Source organism: Microcebus murinus, chromosome 28 (assembly GCF_040939455.1).
Source record: "Microcebus murinus isolate Inina chromosome 28, M.murinus_Inina_mat1.0, whole genome shotgun sequence".
NCBI classification, from domain to species: Eukaryota; Metazoa; Chordata; class Mammalia; order Primates; family Cheirogaleidae; genus Microcebus; species Microcebus murinus.
In genome coordinates, this window is record NC_134131.1 from 10,377,108 (window position 1) to 10,395,710 (window position 18,603).

General features: G+C 40.4%; 1 long non-coding RNA gene across 3 annotated transcripts in view; it reads right to left on the reverse strand.

Annotated features, from left to right (window-relative positions):
- LOC142865020 (uncharacterized) overlaps positions 1-18,603 on the reverse strand; it is a 585,997-nt gene that overhangs the window by 264,908 nt on the left and 302,486 nt on the right. For 2 of the 3 annotated variants that reach the window (XR_012915320.1, XR_012915321.1), the window contains one exon: positions 2,883-3,002. The exons of the other annotated variant lie outside the window; for it this stretch is intronic. This is a non-coding gene — a long non-coding RNA (uncharacterized LOC142865020). The remainder of the gene's footprint in view (positions 1-2,882; positions 3,003-18,603) is intronic. 3 annotated transcript variants of the gene reach the window in all.

Below are 18,603 nucleotides of genomic sequence, written 5' to 3' on the forward strand. Positions count from 1 at the left end.
GTCTTGAAGAACATGTGTTCTCTAGTTATAAAGAGATAAGAGATACACTACGTGCATGTGACCAGAAAAACAATTCTGTTAGTTTCCCTTAAAGTTAAAAGAAAGCGTCTCATAGATACATGATTAGAAAAAAAATACGCTAGAATCAGATACGAAGGGCCTTGAATGGTAAGCTGAGTCTGAACTAGCTTTCTTTAGGCAGTAGGGAGCCAACGAAGGATTTTGAGCAAGTAATGAGAGCTTCAAGGAACTTCAAGGAAAAATAATAGCAGGTGGCAATGCATTGAGATATTTCTATGCCAAGCACTGTTCTTTTGGTTTTGTTTTATTTTTGAGATAGGGTCTCACTCTGTTGCCCAAGGCAGAGTGCAGTGGTGAGATGCTAGCTCACTACAGCCTCGAACTCCCGAGCTCAAGTGATCCTCCCACCTCAGCCTCCTTAGTAGCTAGGACTACAGACACACACCACCACACCTGGGTAATTTTTTAATTTTTTAATTTTTTTTGTAAAGATAGGGTTTTGCTATATTGCCCAGGCTGGTCTCAAACTCCTGGCCTCAAGCAATCCCCCTACCTCAGCCTCTCAAAGGAGTGAGCCATGGCACCTGGCCCCAAGCACTGTTCTTAATACCAATCCCTGTGGCGTGATCAAGAGTGGGGTGGAGGGAGCAGGCCACCCCAGGGGGAAAAGTATGTCATCACTGATATTGTTTAGACTGCAGCTGTGTGGTAACAAATATCATTCAGACTTTTAGTTGGTTTCATTGTTCTTTCTAAACTCTCTATGTGCTCCCCTCCTCTTCCCCGCAGCTTCCTGCCTACATCTGGGGCAAACTGCGTACACAGTCAACTCATTTAATCTTCAAGACACCCCTGAGAGGTAGATACCATCATTATTGCCAGGGAGGCACAGAGAGATAAAGTGATTGTTTTCAAGATAACAAAGCCAGTAAACAGATAGAGCCAGAATTTGGATACTGGATGTGTGGTCCTAATAACTACTCCAACTGGCCTGGGAAGATTTTAACTTCTTTGAAATGGGGGGGGGGGTTACGCCTATTAAACTGAACTCCATGCAACCCCCCTCATAAATAGAAATTTAAAGTGGTTGTTTTGTGATGATTCCAAGCCAAAAAAAAAAGGTCCATGCACACATGATCTTAAACAGCTATATCCTGACTATGTTGGTTCTATTTTAAGTTGCAATAGACATAAATCAGGGTGTTTACTTAGAACCCAGGTGTATTTGACAGAAACCAAATGACTGCAATTGTCTAATCAGGCGTGTGGAGATAAGTGCCATGCCAACCGCTGTATGGGCAGGTCTCGCAGTTAACATTCTTGAGGGTTAGGTGAAATCATTTCTTGCATTCTGACTGGACAAGCTCTTTGCAGCATTTCTTTACAAGTGGTCTAAGCACTATTGTTCAGAATGGCTGTTCTTATTATTAAACCCTTTAGCTATTCTAAATGCCAAGGGAAAATGCTACTTGCCGCACTGTGTTTCAAGTGTGATTAGGCATTAAAAGAAATTTCATATTATCGGTTATTTTTCAACACTGACGTTGTACTTTGGATAAGAAACTCCACTGATTCGCGGATTCAATAATCACAGTTTCAACTGTGTGCTATTTCCTGATTCCAGGTGCTCTCCCAGCCTCTCCTTTCCAACCTGCCTTCCTCCTGCCTCGTCCTCCTCCATTCAATACACTTCTCTCCCTCTTGATGTGACCGTCACCACCTCTTCCTCCATCACCACCACCGCTGCAATACCCGGTGGGGACTGCTGGCGCAGCTACTGAGGCTGGCATCTGCATGAAGCCTTGGGCTTAGATCAAACCCCTACAGGCTAACATTAATAAAGAATAATAGCAACAATAATGACAACTATTAATACCCATTCAGTATTACCACTTCACATGCACGATTTCACTGAACCCACAAAACAACTCTAGGCAGTAGGAACTATTACTAGATCTATTTTCTAAATGAGAACAGTAAGACTCAAGGGGGTTCAATGATATAGTTACAATCATGCAGATCATAAAGAGTAGTGTCTGGATTGGCTGGGAGGCCTGTGTCACTTCAGAGTCCACGCCCTTAGTCCCTGCCCCATGCAAAGGGTTTCCCCTGCATTGATACAACCATAGGAAATAAAACAGCAGGGCACAGAGGAACAGTCTGGAAGAGAGGAGCTATCTGAGGCAATTGCTACAAGAAGCAAAAGTCCTAGGATAGTTTTCTTTTTGGGTGGGCCCTTTGGGTGGGAAGGGGATTTTTTTCTCTTGGGACAGAGTGGAGCAATTACAAAATTCTGTGAATCCCTACTGTGATATTCCCATGGTGGTGGTGGCTGGCTGACCATGTTACTATATATATATATATATATATATATATATATATAATGATCCTAGGAAAAATAAACGACTGTATCCACTGTATCCAAAATATGAAAATCCCAGCTCTCTGACCCTCCCCAATGAGACTTTAGTCTATTTAAGCACACAAAACACTTCTGCTTTGCATTAGCAAAAGAAAGTTAAAAAAAAACAAAATTTGATTTTACCCACAATATGTTAAATGAAACTCTCCAAATTAAGCCCATTTTTAAGGTAATTGAAAGCTAAGATTTTACTTATTTCAGAGCAATTCCATTCCACCCACTTTGCCTATTAGCATATCAGACGTTCACAAGCACACTAATGATGTAGGGGTGCTTCACCCACTCTGTTCTTCTCCTAGGCAATATGTCTTTTTAAGCAGAGATAAAGATCAGAAGTACAGCAAAGTCCCCTCCATGCCAGCCAAATCTGAAGGTGCATTACAACGGCAAACTTTTCCTCAATTCAAAATGAACACGTTTCATTTCTTCCTTGGTTTACCTTATTTTAATCTCATTTGAAAAGTTTAGACCCATCTGGATCCAAATAATGCAGAACATGTCCACAGTGTCTGTGGAGCTTTCTTTCACCCTTCGCAATTCTGCCATCCGTCCGGGTCACCTGGTGCAGGGGAGAAAAGATAAAGTGCTATGAAATTTGCATCAGCAAGAACATTCATGAAATAATCACTCTCCTAAATAAGCAAGAAGGCACATAGACATTTTCACAGATGATAATCCTGAACAGTTCTCAGAGGCTGCTTGATTTGGGAAGGTTGGTTTGAAAATGGTTCTTTGACCCTGCCAGGGCTTGACAGGAAAGGGTGCTGTGATCAATTAGTAGTTTCTTCTGTGCGAGCAAAAGGGAGGGGCGGTTCTGGGGATGACATAACATGCTGAATAAGAAGATGATGTAATCAACCTTGGCCACCTTCTGCTGCACTTAGGTTGGGTTTTCCATAAGCCAGTCTCACTGTTTTCGCCTCAGCTCTCTTGTGTATACATTTTCCGTTCAGGACTTGGAGTAATGAACATACTTTGTAATTTTTAAAAGAGCACTATGCTGACTCCTGTCTATCTACTCAGTTATGAATAGTTCCTTTATCCCCCATCTCCACCATCATCACGCTAGTGCAGGGCACCACTCCTTCCACTTGGCCCATGCGAGGACCACCCACCCAGCCTCCACGAACCAACTCTTAGCCATATCACCCCTCTCCTCGCTACTGACAAAGAACCATTTCAAAATACAAACCCTGCTCATATCTCATCCTGCTTAAAATAACTCAGTGGCTTCCCATAGCTCTCCAGGTAAAGTCCAGACTCCTTAACAAGGTCTCCAAGACCTAAGTGCTTGGCTCCTAGATCTCCTTTCCAGCTTTATCTTCCACCATGGTCCCCGAGCTCCTCCTGAGCTCCAGCCACACTGGACTCTAGCTTCCTCCAGTGGCCGCCTACTCCCACCCATCACATGCCTCTGCACATGCTGCTCCACGATTTTCTTCCTCCCTAGCCAGCCCTCTCCATACTTGTCAGGTCACTCAGACAATCATCTTTCCTCTGGGAAGGAAGCCTTTCTTAGGCATGTGACCTGTTATCTAAACTGGGATACTTTTGAGAGCTAGAGTGCTGTCAACTTTTAAGTTGGGACCAGTGACTAAGACTTTCCCATTATATGTGCTCATAACAGCTTGCATTGGTACACAGCCCTCTATCCTTAGGGATAAGAAAGTAGGGTATAGGAGAGGCTTACAGGTTGTCTTGATTATTGCAACTTAAATCACCTCGCCCTATCCACAGTCCCTTAATGATGAAACATAACTCAGATTGTGGCCATCATCTGTTTTTAAGAGCAAAGGTGTAGCTTTACCTCCAAACCCTCCCGTGGGGGAGAGCCAACATGGAAAAGAGAATATGTTCACCATGTGGGCACTGAGTGAATAGGAACATAGTCATGATTACTTAGATGGAATCCCAGTCTTTATTTCGAATTAGAAACATTTTAACTGCCTTTTTGATTATAAAAATAATACATGCTTATTATAAAAAATTCAAAAAAGCAGAAAGTAGAAAGTGAAAATCCCCATATTCTAACCCTTTTTGACAGACTCATTTTTGATAACCAATAACACATTCATCCAAGTTTTTCTCTATGTCTGTTGATATTTTTTAAAAGTAAAGTACTGTTCTATAACTTGCATTTTTTAAAACTGAATATACTGTGGATATCTTTTGAGAAAGGATTAAAGAGGCCCCTAACATCTGAGAGCTGGCTTTCTGGTCTGGACCTTGACGTTCTCCTGTTAAACAATTTCACAGAAACTCAACAACAGACAAGGGCACTCTGTGACTTCCGTGATTTGGATGTAGCTTGTCTCTGATAAAATTCAGGTTGCAATTTGATCCCCAGTGTGGCAGTGTTGGGAGGTGGGGCCTAGTGGGACATATCCGGGTCTTAGAGGGAGGGTCCCTCATCAATAGATAAACTTCCTCCCATGGGAGGAAGCAAATTTTCACTCTTGAGGGAACAGACTGGCTCCCATGAGAGCAGGTCGTTAAGAGGAGTCCGGCTTCCTCGGTCTCTCTCTTGCTCCCTCCCTCGCCGTGTGATCTCTTCCCGTGCGTCTGCTCCCTTCCACTTTCCGCCATGCCCCAAAGCCATGGGAGGCCTTCGCCAGAAGCTGAGCAGATGCCAGTGTGATGCTTCTTGTACTTCTCAGCCTGCAGAGCCATGAGCTAAATTAACTTCTTTTCTATATAAATTGTGCAGCCTTTGGTATTCCGTAATAGCTGCACAAAATGGACTAAGCCAGTGACGACAATGGATCAAGACAAAAACAAGACAACACTATAATCATATCTAACACAGAAAAAATGTAAACATTGTCCAAGACACCACGAGAATACCCAGACATTCCCCTTTTCTGACCAATATGAGTAATTGCTGCTTCTTTATCAGTTACGGCTTTATCCTCACTCTAGCCTATCCTCCTTCTAGAGATGATTTATTAAGATAAACATGCATGGAAACACCAAATTCAGAGCAAAGCTCCATTTCCTTACATCCTCCCCCAAACCACATGACACAAGGCCAAATGCCCTGTAAGTGCTTTCTGACATCCTCTTACTAATATGTCCCAAATAGTTCTCCCTTGCTGCAATGAGTAATGAACCCAACTGGTTCAAATACAGGCATGTTCCTAGTGGGCTTTGGCTGGAGGGAATTTGATGTCAATATACATAGATCTATCTGTTTATTTTAAAAATTTATTTTATAGCATTGTATTGTATGTATGTACCATATTTTATTTAACTGAATATTTATTTATTAATAGATAATAATTAGGTGTCTTTAATGATACTGAAATGATTATGCCTCTGTACATACTTCTATACAATTGCCTGGTTATTCCATTATGATAAATTCCTAAATATATAATTGCTGAATCAAAGATTATACCCATTTTCATTTCATTTTAAACTAGTTTTTTATAATATAAAGGTAATATATGAGCTTGGCAAAATGTAAGAAAGCAAAAGTTCAGAAGAGCATAAAGTTATAAATAAAAATTCTCTTTCTGTCCCCCAACATCCATTATCATTCCCTAGTGATAACTATGTGTGCTGTTCCATAACTTTTGCCCAAATAAAAAATACATATAATTGTTGTGTGTATATATATGTATAAACACACATGCACAAGTATTGATATAAATTTTCTTTTTTGAAAAAGGTCATGTCATGCTTGCATTCAATGTGGATTCACATTGCAAATCATCTACTACAACATTTACACTCTTACCAACAGTGTAGGAGAAAGCCTATTTTTCAGTATGCAAATTTAAGGTGTAAAATATTAAGAAGAAAAAATAAAGGCCAAATCTCTCAGTTTTAGTGTCCTTATTTTTAAAAGTCAGCCAACAATATCTATTTTGCAAGCCTGGTTTGGGACATTAAATGAAATCCTATATAGAGAGAAGTTTAATACATTTTTCCTGGTCCATAAAATATGTATGAATAAATGATAATTGATATCATTATTTTTATCATCATTTGGTTTAGCTGACACATTAAAGTAACGCTCTGCAGTGGTCTTAGTACTATTCTTTAATGTTAAGAAAATAAATCCAACTTTCCTGAACTTAAGAACTGGAATTACTGTCTTCAATATTAAGGGGCTAGGAAATTTAAATGTGAGTCCAGCTGCCTACAGTCTCTAGAAAAGAAAAATATCTTCCATACTATCTTGGCTAATCAGCCCTCTGGCTACAATTTTCTATTGATCCCTCCCTTGGAGAATTTGAGAATATTCTAATACTCAGAACTTTGGCATAGAGGCACTTGATAAATGTCTCCAGATTCTATTCTAACGAGCAATAATCAAATTTGGGTGAAAATAAAGAGGCAGCCGAGTGGAGGCTGTAAAGGATGAAAGGATAGGTTTCATGGGCCCATTTTCTTATTACAGAAAGAGATATTTATTGCCTGCAGCACAGCTGAGGGCTGCATTTGGAAATGCCATAGAAAGCAGTCTGTGGCTGAGGTTCTGGGGCTCAGCCCAGGACAAGGCATTTGGCAGGTTCAGCCCCAGAATGGCAGGAAGCCTGATTTCCAAACGGCAGCTGCAAAAAGAGACGGAGTTTGTTAAAACTTATTTGGTCTCATTCTCATCTCTCTCTGCACCCCTTCGGCACTCTCCCAGGCACAGTGCTGTCTTTGTAATCCAAGTCAGGGGAGCAGGGGAGTAAAAGAAAGGAGGAAAAGAGGGGAGGAGGGGTGAGGGGAGGAAGGAGAGAGAGGGGGATTAAGGGGGAAAGAAAGGAAGGGGGAGATAGAGAGAGAGGAGAAACTTGGAAGAAAGATTGGAATTCACATCTTGACAATAAGAACCATGTTCAAGGTAATACAAAAGGATCTTTTCCACAAAGGAAGCCTGAGGCCTTTCTGCATTCAGGCCTTTACTCTGAATCCACAGATGCATTATTATTAGTATTACTGCTGTCATTATTATTTCCTGTATCAAAGCTCTTGATATCTATTATTTTAATCTCAATAATAAATGAAAAATTTAAATGATAACTTTTCATGTTACAGAAGAAACAGCAGTGAAATATTAAATAACTGCCCCGATATTACTCCAGATGTTAATGAACAAGGGGATACAGGGAAACAGATCCGCAGGGCTCCCTCCCCTAGGCCAGGCTTCTGATTACTTATGTCTGTTTTCTCATGGGGTTGCTAGATTGAGCATACCATTACGCATGTCACCTGAGTGACAGGAACAGCTCCACAGACCAGAGCTCAGGCTCCGAGAGCAGGCTGTCTGGGTACCAGTGTGGGCTTCGTCATGCATCAGCTGTGTGACTAGAAGCAAGGTCCTTACCTCTCTGTGCCAGTTTCCTCATCCATAATGGCAGTATCCAAAACGGGAATACTCACAATGCCGACCTAATAGGGTTATGGTGAGGATTAAACAAAATAATGCTCATCAAGTGCTCAGCATGGGGCCTGACACATAGCGGGGACCTAATAAATGCTGGGGGAGGTGGCAGTAGTGATAATGGCACTAGGGAATTAGTGTCCAACTATACAGACAGGATTTTCCAGTTACACAGCAGATCTTGAAAAAGTATTCTCATGATCTCCACTAGATTTTCTTTACAGAAATAGCAACCGAGATTGTCTGGAGCTAGGGAGGAGAGTTGTTCCAAAGGAGTACATGCTAGAGGACAAACTTTGGTCTTTATTTAGCTGAAGTCCCCAAGTTTCAAAAGACTAGGGGTGGGAGGTGCCCTGAATTCTGCTCTTCACTAGGACAATCCCAAGAGTCACTCAATGCCACGGAGGAAACCAGCCCATCACATTAATGGTCCTTTCCCTTTGGGAAGATAATTTCTCTCTTCAAGGTTCTGATGAAAGCTAGGGAGAAAATGCACAAATATGCAGAATTTTGCATCCAATTTTAAGAATTAAAATCCCACCTAATGCCAAGCATGAATTGGCAGATGAAGAAAAGATAGATGTATTTTAGGCAAAACCAGCTTTGCCTTTCTGCATTTAGGGCTTGCGGCAAAGTGGAGTTTTGATCCTAGATTGTTCTCCCTGCTGACTTACTGCTTCAGAGTGTAGGCATCTCCTCTGACCCATTTAACTGGTAAGGGTGCACATGAATATTAGGTCAGGAGTAGAGAAATAGGACAGATGTAGGGGATGAAGATATAGTAAATGCATAGGCAAGAATCTAGAACCTTTTATTATGCCTCCTTCAATTTTCTTGCATACATAGGGGGAAAAAAAACAAGATGCCCTGGATGGATTTATTATAGGAACAAAGAAAGGTCTCTTCTGGCCCCGTGATTCTGTACTGAGAAAATTCAATCTCCTCTACATTTTCCATGAGGCATCAGTTGCTCTTTATAGCTTTTAAGGCAGCAGAATTATTATTAGTTCTATGGAAAATATTGAACCACAGTTGTTCTCAGGACTATCTTGCTGCTTAAGCTTAAATGTCACAAGGTATTTGATCATATATAGATAGCAATAGAGCAGCAAAAGCCTAGTGCTCAGAAGGGAAAGGCACAAAGAAATGACAGAGGTGGGCACAAAATAGAGCTGGGGAAGTCAGAGACAGATAGACATTCTTTCCAGGGATGGCAATTTAGCTTTAGGATGTGGCTTGCAACCCTGTAGTGGTCTTCCTTTTGTTTGTTCAGCTAAGGCAGCTGTTCCCTAGCCTTGCATTATAGCATTTCTCATCCAATGATTTGATAAAGTTGCAAACATGGAGATTTCCAGGATCAATTTAGTAGAAGTTCTCACCCTCTCTCTCATCTGGCCTCCCTATGAAAATAAATTAAACATATCTGAGTAGGTCTTTTCAAGGATCTGCTCAAAATTAAAGTAAAAAAGAAAAGTGTGGCTCAGTCTGTTTTATATTATCTTTAAAAGGTGACTAGTTCATAGAATCAGAACTTTGTGTTGAAAGAAACCTCTAAAGACACCTAGATTTAGCCACTTGGATGCAGCAGAAGAGGGATAGGTAGATTGAGTAAAAGGGACAGACGAGACTTCTCTCTTTCTTCAAAGTAATGAGGTTTCACTAGCTTGGGCACACTGTGTACACAGAGTTACTAGAATTAAGCTGACAAAGTGTGGCTGAGCAGAGAACCAACTCTAACAAATAGATAAGGGTGGTTTATAGTCATTAATCAATTACTTATGTACACACAAATGTTCTAAAGGGTTTGAAGGTACTTTGCATGTTTCAGCCTCTCTGTAAGCCGGTTCTGCACTGTGGTTTGTAACCACTTCTCTCCTTCCTATATACAGGTCAAAATTCCCTTTGATCCAGACTCTACCCCCAAAATTCTGAATTAATAAGATCTATGCAGTGAAGGTTTTAATGTCATGAATTTCTGTCTGTGTATCCACTAATTTTACCTTCAGCCCAGCCTTGAGGCCCACACGTTTTCAATTCTGCACCACAGCAATCTTCAAACTGGGGCACTTGTACTCTCTGATGTATGGACATTTCATTGAGTACATGGGAACGAATAGTTTCAAGGGAAGATGTTTCCAGATTCTCAAGTTCCATATGTACTTTTCGCTAAAACATATCTGCTTAAGAAAGTGCCTGCAGTCAGTTTTATGCCAATCTTCTTTCCACACTCCCTACCACAAATTTCCTCCCTTTTAACAAAAGAAAAGTATAACTCTCACCTATCCTGATCTTACTATCGTAAGATAAATCTGGTGGTCTCCAATTCTTTGTTTTCAACAAATTTGAAGGATAATGTAATAAACATGTCCACTAACACATTAAAAATGAGTTTGATGATAAATTATGTGATTTTTGGCATATATCTATAAAGGTGATCATAGAATTGAGTAACATTGTCTTAAAAAAAAAAAACCAGAAAAATGACAGAATTGATGCTGCATTATCTCTCATTCCGACAATAAGTAATTTTTACCCTGAATACATGAGCTAATTAAAAATAAAAGCCAGCCTCAATTGTCTCATTAGAGAATACATTTCCAATACAATTTTTCTTTCATATTTAGTGTTTACTGAAATTTTATTGTGTATTATTTTGATTGTCAATTGATTGCAATAAACAACTAATCCAAAATAAATTTTTAACACTTAGACTTTATGGGCATAAGAACTTTTAAATTTTTTTAAATTTTTAAAAAATTTTATAAAATTCAATTTATATGAATATTTTTGTGGTAGCTAAGTAGCTAGAATAGTAAATAAAAACTTTCAACACAAACATCTATCACTTTAGGACAAAATTTTGTGGCAAACATAGAACGGAAAAATGCGTGAAAGGAATTATGTCTTTTTTTAGCTGTGTTAAGGAAAACTTGTTCCAATATATTTTAAATAAATGATGATAGGAATCAAATCACTATGGTTTATAGGCCCATGGATTCATTTAAAAGAGGGATGTAGCCATTTTAAGATATGAATAGTGACAATAGACTGGAAATTATATCCTTTATAACTGTTTAGACACAGTGAAATATATTAGTCGTCAATAAGTTGACAAGTTCGAGAGAGAAGATTTCTAAACTTCTTCAGGTAGTCCGGAAACAAAAATGTGTGAAGTCTATTGCCCTTGAGTCTTGCTACTCAGGGTAAATGTGGTCCCGGGACTCCAGCGGCTTCACACTGGAGTTCCTTAGAAACATGGATCTCAGGCCTCCCTTCAGACTTGCTGAGTCAGAATCATTTTAATCCGATCCCCAAGTGACCCACATCCCATTAAGGTTTAAGAACTGCTCTACACCATTCCTTCATCTGGACACGATCTCAGAGTTAACCTATTATCTCCTTAACCTTCAACATTTTCCCCCTTGTTTTCCTGCCCTGGTTAATGGCATCGGCACCCAGTTAACCCAGGCTGGAAAGCTCTCCTCATCCTTAACACTTTCTCTCCACTTGCTCTGTCATTGCTCCTCACACGCAATCAGCACAGAAGCCCAGTCACAGTGTGTGTTTTTGTTAGTCACTGTGTACTGGACAATGAGGATAGAAAGTTAAAGACAATATATTCCTTACTTTAAATAACTATCTTCCAACGCTCTCTCTGGTGGACTATGTTAAAAAGTAAGTTGAGAAACAATTAAATTTTAAAGAGTTCATTTGTGCAAATAACAATTCACGAATTGGGCAGCTCCGGACCTGTGGGGACGCAGGAGCTCCACTGAGAGAGTGCACGGTGGAGCTTCGCGTGAACACACAAGTAAAGCGAGGAAAATACTTGCCTGGATACAGTTATACAGTCGTCTTGTTTGGTCTATACTGCTGGAAAGTCTCTAGTTATATGTTTGTTCACAGTTTTGATTGGTTGAGCATAAATTCTCGTTTTCTTTAATACAGGCATTTACAAGGAAAAGCTCAGATCAAGTTTCTTTTGCATTTGCAATTTAATCAAGGTTGAGGGCACTTACAAAGCCTAACTGGCTTTATCTGCTCAGAGATTCTTCAGGCTGGGTTTTCATTTTAGTTTACTTTAACAACGTTAAGGTGACTCCAATAATCTCCATCTTCTGTGTTCCCCTTTGTGTGTAATCTTCTCCCTTGGAGTGTGTGTAGGTGGGTGGGTTCATCTGTGATTTGCTTCTAACCAATAGCACATGGCAAAGTTGATCCCTCCTGTGATTACTTTACATTATATGACATTCATAGCAGACTTGCTTAGGGTTTGTCTCTGCATTGCTGGCCTTTAGAAAAGTGGGCTGAGAGATTATAAAATGCCTAAGGAAAGGGCATGGGGCAGGGCCCTAAGGGAAGCCTCTAGGTGCTCAGGACTCCCTCTGGCTGACAGTCAACAAAGCTACTGAGCTCTCAGCACTACAGCTGCTCAATCCATAAATAAATAAATTCTTCCAATAATAAGAGCTTAGAAACAGCTTCTCTTCCAGTCAAGCCCCAGAAGAGAATGCAACCCAGCTTATCCCTTGACTACAGGCTTGTAAGCTACCCTGAACCCAGCCAAGCCTTTCCTGGACTTCTGATCCACAGAAACTGTGAGGTCCTAAATGTGTGTTGCTGTAAGCTGATAAGTTTGTGATAATTTGTTATGCACTAGAGAAAACTATACAGGCTCTGACAACGTCTTAGTGGGATGGATACAAGAAGACCCTTGTCATTGCTTTTCTGTACACAGTCTTTCTCTCTCCTTTTCACCCAGCTTCAACACTGCCAGTAGAGTAACTGAAAAATAAATCTCACCATGTCAAATCCATACTTAAAACACTTTGAGAGCCTGCAAACAATGCCCAACACACAGTAGGTTTGCAATAAATATGTGTGAAACAGATAAAAATATAAAAGTGTTAAAAAGTTACTTGTATATAACATAATACAAAGCAGTGGACCAACTGACTAAAAAGACACAGCATAGGCCTTCGAGATGCATCAAGTCTACACACCAAGAGAGATGATGAGGCCAAGGTAATGGCTATTCTGCTTACATTTCAGCTATTCTTTGGATCCTTTGAAAAGTCATCTCTCATACCAGGCTGTCCTTTTCTGTAATAACAAAAAGTAGGCAATCCTCTATAAGTACCTACTTTTTGTATTTTAAAACCATGTCCCCTTCCTAACTGCAGGGAGAAGGGAACTTTAGATTTACTGAGTGCTAAGTCTCCTACTGCAGATTTCACCGGCTCCCCATAATTTAGGGACCCAGCACAGGCCCGGCGTACACATGGCCAGCATCCACACTTTCTCACATCAAAATAACTTGCCCATGTGCCTCCATTTTGCTTTATTCATTCACAGAGAGCTTTGAGTGCTGCCAAGTTCAAAATGTGTTGCTAAGAGACAAACTTGCCCTGTGGATAAGGAGCAGGAATTAAAGGCAACTTGCCAATGGTTTCATTGCTGACTCGTTTATCAATCTTGGAAGACACAGGGCTGCTCTGCCTCTTGGTTTCCCCAAATGGTAATGGGAAAAAATCACAAGGATGAATGCTCCATGCAGAGATACGTCCTATTCCTGATTCACAGTGTGAGCCCACAGAAGACCAGGTGAACCTACAGGTACAACCTTCTACCATCACTGAACAGTCCCTAAAGAGCCTGCGCCATGGACAGTGGGCACATCAGGTACCTTTGGTGGAGTGGTACCTTGGACAGCAGAAACCTCTGCCATTACCCAGTGTGTGACCAGATGGGTAGTAGGTCAGCTAATAGAAAATATTGGTTAAATTTGGAAATGCTTTAAAATAATGCATGCATAACGTAACTTAAATTTTCATTGCAACTTAAAATATATAAATTGGATCCATTCCTAAGCTTTCTATGTAGGCCAAGTTTTGGTGGCTGTGGTTGACTTTAAACTGGTCCAGCGGTCAGAGTTCACATTATCTTTGTTGCATAAACAACTTAGGTGCATCATCTACTAGGATTTACAGGTTTGCTTTCTTTAACGCAGCATGAGAATGTAAACACCCTTGTGGAACAACATGAGCGCAGACTCTTTGTAGTTTTTAGGATTCCTTCCATCCCTGAGGCTTTTAGCATTGTCTCACCACATCTAATTTAACAGCAGCTTTTAGCCACTCAACCTTACTGTTTCCAAAACATTCACAGAATCAACCACTTTCTTTTTGCATTTATATTAAATCAGTTTATGAAACATTTAATTGAAACATGTAATTATGTAACAAATAGAGCTTGACATAAATAGATATGGGCAGCAACACAACTGACTCTTGGCAAATAATCAACCGCGCTGGAGGGAACAGAAGTACCAGGATGAAATCGAGAGCTGGCCCCTCTAGTTGGGAACAATCTGCATTCTTTGGGCATTAGGCAATACATTGCACATAGGGGGGTAGAAAGTATTGGTTAATCCAATGGTTAAAAGGAGACTGGTTAAGAGTTTCTGATGCAGCAATTTGTCTAATAGAGAAGCATTAAACCAGCAGCAAAGAGAGACACTGGGACTAGCACAATTAGTATGGACCAAAGGAGCCTGTTATGTAGAGCTGCAGTTCTCAAACTGCTACAGGTGGGCAGGCAGAGAGCTCTGGGCTTCTTTCTAAGTTCCACTCTAAGAAACAGCTTATTTCATCAGCTCCATGTATATTGAGAGGTTTGACTCCTGGTGGAGCTTCTGTCCATCCTGACCCAGGGAGAGAGAAAACCCCAGAGCATTCTGGAAAAAGTCTCCGAGTGTCAGACTCAGAATATCAGCAGACAGCTGGGCCTCCCTCCTCCTTGACTGAAGGCCCAGCAGAAGTCCCCTGGAGGAACTGACACACTCCTGACACACTCCTTGTGTCAGGCCACAGTGCTCACACTGGACTCAGAGCCAGACTAGCACTCTCGGGACAGCTTCTTCAACAAACAAATGTCACCAGCATCAATGACGAGAACAGCAGCCACTAGCAGCAGCTACAGAGCTCTTTCTCATGGTCAGACACCGTACTAAGTTCAGTATGAGCATTATCTTGTCTATTATATTTAAGCTTTCGTGCTTACGTTTAAGCTTTATGATAATCCTATGAGGATATCCTATAACTCCCATTTCACAAATAAGAACACTGAGTCTCATGAGGTTAAAAACTTACACATGAACATACAGCTGGTAAGTAGCAGAGCTTGGATTTAAATCCCAGTGTGTCTCACAATGGAGCAAGGGTCATTAACCACAAGACAGAACAAAACAGGGAGAAGGAGAATCTTCATGTGGCGGTGATGTACAGGAACATGCTATGATGACAGCTGCGATTATTTAAATGACATCCCCGAAGATACAGAAACTTAAACTTCTAAATGAGCAGCACAAATAAGGCCAAAAGGCTTTAGAGTGTCATGGGCAAAACAACTTGCAACGTCATCATCCTGGTGAGGAGCTCTGGACCAGTCTGTTAGGGTGATGATGATGGCGTGGTGGGGGATGAAGATGTGAGAAGAGAAGGAAGTGGTGAGGGGATCGCTCAGTATTAGGCAGATAAGCAGCCCTTCCAATTTATTATTTTATAATTTATTATCTGTCCGAGAAGACCCCATTATAAAATACTGCCCTGAGACATCACCTATGTGTCCAGCAAAACATTGGCTACTAAGTATTCAGTAGCATATGGTACATCTCTCCCACTACCGTCCACAGAGGGAAATCTTATCCCTGGCACCACACTATGGTAAGTTAGAATGCTTTGGAAAATATGTAGTCCTCTAAAAAGAAAACTCACACATATATTGTATCACTTCCATTTCCAAACATTCCAGTGGGATCGGGAGAAAAGGCTTTCAATTAGCATCTCAACTTTGGCAAAGACAAGATTTGCTCAAGGTCACAAAGCTACTTAATAGATATTATAACCAAGAGTTTTCCATAAGAACTCACTTGGTTAGAAATAAGACAAGAGGGTACAGCGGGAAAAACTGACCCAAATTGAATATTTCCTGTTGATATTCCTCAAGACCAAAACTAATCTTGAAAAATCAAGAGATGACCCTGTTAATATTTTGAGATGGTTGGTTGAAAGGCAAATTTTAGAAACTTAAAGTCTCATTTTCATTCATTCATCAAATACATATCTATTGAACACATTCTACATGCAACCCAAAGTGCTGAGTATTAGTCATGCAGTGGTAAAGAAATGTACAAGGCCAGGTGCAGTGGCTCACGCCTGTAAACCTAGCACTCTGGGAGGCCAAGGCAAGAGGATCATTTGAACTCAGGAGTTCAAGACCAGCCTGAGCAAGAGCGAGACCCTGTCTCTACTAAAAATAGAAAGAAATTGGCTTGACAACTAAAAATATATAGAAAAAATTAGCTGAGCATGGTGGTGCATGCCTGTAGTCCCAGATACTCGGGAGGCTAAAGCAGGAGGATCCCTTGAGCCCAGGAGTTTGAGGTTGCTGTGAGCTAGGCTGACACCATGGTACTCTAGCCTGGGCAACAGAGCAAGACTCTGTCTCACAAAAAAAAATAAAATAAAATAAAATAAAAATAAGAAAGAAATGTACAAGATTGCTGTCCATAACATCTTAGCTAACCATTCTGCACTGTCCAGCTTGTGCTAAGAACTAAGAGGCCAAATTCTCTAAGCCAGGACCGCAGCTGGCCACAAAGGCATCTATCAACCTCCTGAAAAGACAGACTTTTGGCAATTTGTGTGTTTATTTTCCTAAGGAATGGGTTCTTAGCTTTTATTCATTTTTTAAATACTTGACTTTAAAAGTTAACGGCCAATAGTAAAAGAACCATGACTGAAATCAAAGAATAAACAAGGAGTTATTACCAGTGAAGGACCAACCTCCTCCCCCCCCCCCCGCCTTCTCCATCCCCCCTCAACCTCTGGCCACATTTTATCTAACAAACCCCCAATAGCCACTGGGGTGTGATGATACGGTATTTGTCTTGCAATCTCTAAAGGACTATGTATAAATAAGTTAATGTTATGGTCATTACTACTCAATTTGTAGGCTTCCTCTTCCAACACTTTCAAAGAAGAACAAATATTTAATGAGCAGCCACTGTGTTCCAAGGATATTACTGCACAACACAAGGACATTTATGAAGAGAGGGGAGAGGGATTCAGCCCTCAAGTGACTCCACTGGGCAGTGAGTTTGATCGGTTTTCAGTTTTCTTTTATTCCTTCCTTCCATCCTGCCTGCCTGCCTCTCTTTTTTAAACATACAAAGACACTGGAAAATTTTAAGGCTTCCGAGAAATTTTTAAATGGTTGTTAATTCTGCATATTTTAAAATGATATTAGTGCATCCTGAGGCTAAATGGGACCAAGTGGTTTTTATGAATATAATAAATACATAAAAATGCCTTCCCACAGAGCTGGGAATAGACACCTAGGTTCAAAAACCCTTCTAGGAACTAAGCAAAATTAATGGTTTTCATCATAAGAACCCGGGGCACAATATTCAGGCTGCATCCTGAATCGCACAATGCTTGCCTAGATTTTATTCTCCCTCTTCATTTGATATACACGACCATGAGAAATCCTCTGAAGAATTTAAGCATCCACTGTCAGGTAATTGCAGCCTTTGAAGACTGGCACCCAATACACACACATACACACATTCTGTTTTCCCTAGCTTACACTTCCAGACTGCTTCTCCTATAAGGATGACTTATTTTTAAAAGTAATTGCACTTATTTTGACTAGGCTGGCTTTTTAAGACAGTTTAGTTATATTCATTGCAAAAGCATTTGGAAATGGTCTATTTGTTTCCTCTATCCCAGCACACACACTATCAATTCATCTTGTGGTTATGAAAGAAATAAACACCCCACAGGAATCCTCCGTTTTCAAAGTCAGGTAGGTGTGTAATATCTCTAGGTTTTTTTCAGGACTTAACGCAAAGTATATCTAGAGAAAACACTCCTGTCTTCTGCTGCTGTTAAATTCAAAGGAAACACCATTATTTGGCTTTACAGAACATGAGCCTCTCCCTTCCCTCTGACAGATCTGGTAATAGTGCCTGGGTTAGAAGAAAGATCCTCAGAACGTGAAACTCAAATTCTATACAATCTGTTTACAGGGGAGCAAATTAAAAGTGATTTTTATAAGTTTTTGAGCCCAACATGTGGTCTCCACCACAAATGAAATTTGATACTCAAGCCCTCCCTACCAGAAACCTGAGAGATATAAGTCTGTCAAGAAGCTTAAAATTAGCTAAGAAGTCCACTCCAGTAAAGGGCTGTCCAGTCCACAGCTGAAATACATTTGTTGAAATTCTCTGAAGAGAATCTGTTTCCTAATTTTTGTTGATAAGTAATTTCCCTGTAAGTCATTTAAGCATTCCAGTTTACTACATTATCTCAAAAACATAATCATTTTCAGTTACACTGTTTTGGTCATAAAATATTACAAAGTCAAGTCTAAGCCAAAAATACAAGCCTGTCTGGAAGCAGCTCTGTTGAGACGCCAGTATTTTCTGTTGCTGTCACTCCCAGTCTTAGGAGAGGAAGCAGGTGCTCTCCCTGCCTCCCGATGGCCATCTGCAAGAACACCGTGCAGGTTGTGTTTCTACAACCAGACTAACTGCTCATAAACAAGAAAGGAGAGTTGGATTATTTAACCCTGGGGAAACTTACCTGGAGAGATTCAGGATTTATTTTTTATTATTGTGTTAGGTATGCATTAACAGGCAAATGTTTCTAAGTAGTACAGCCTAATGATTAAGAGTATAAGTTTTACTGTCAAACAGCATGTGTTTAAATCTTATCTCTGT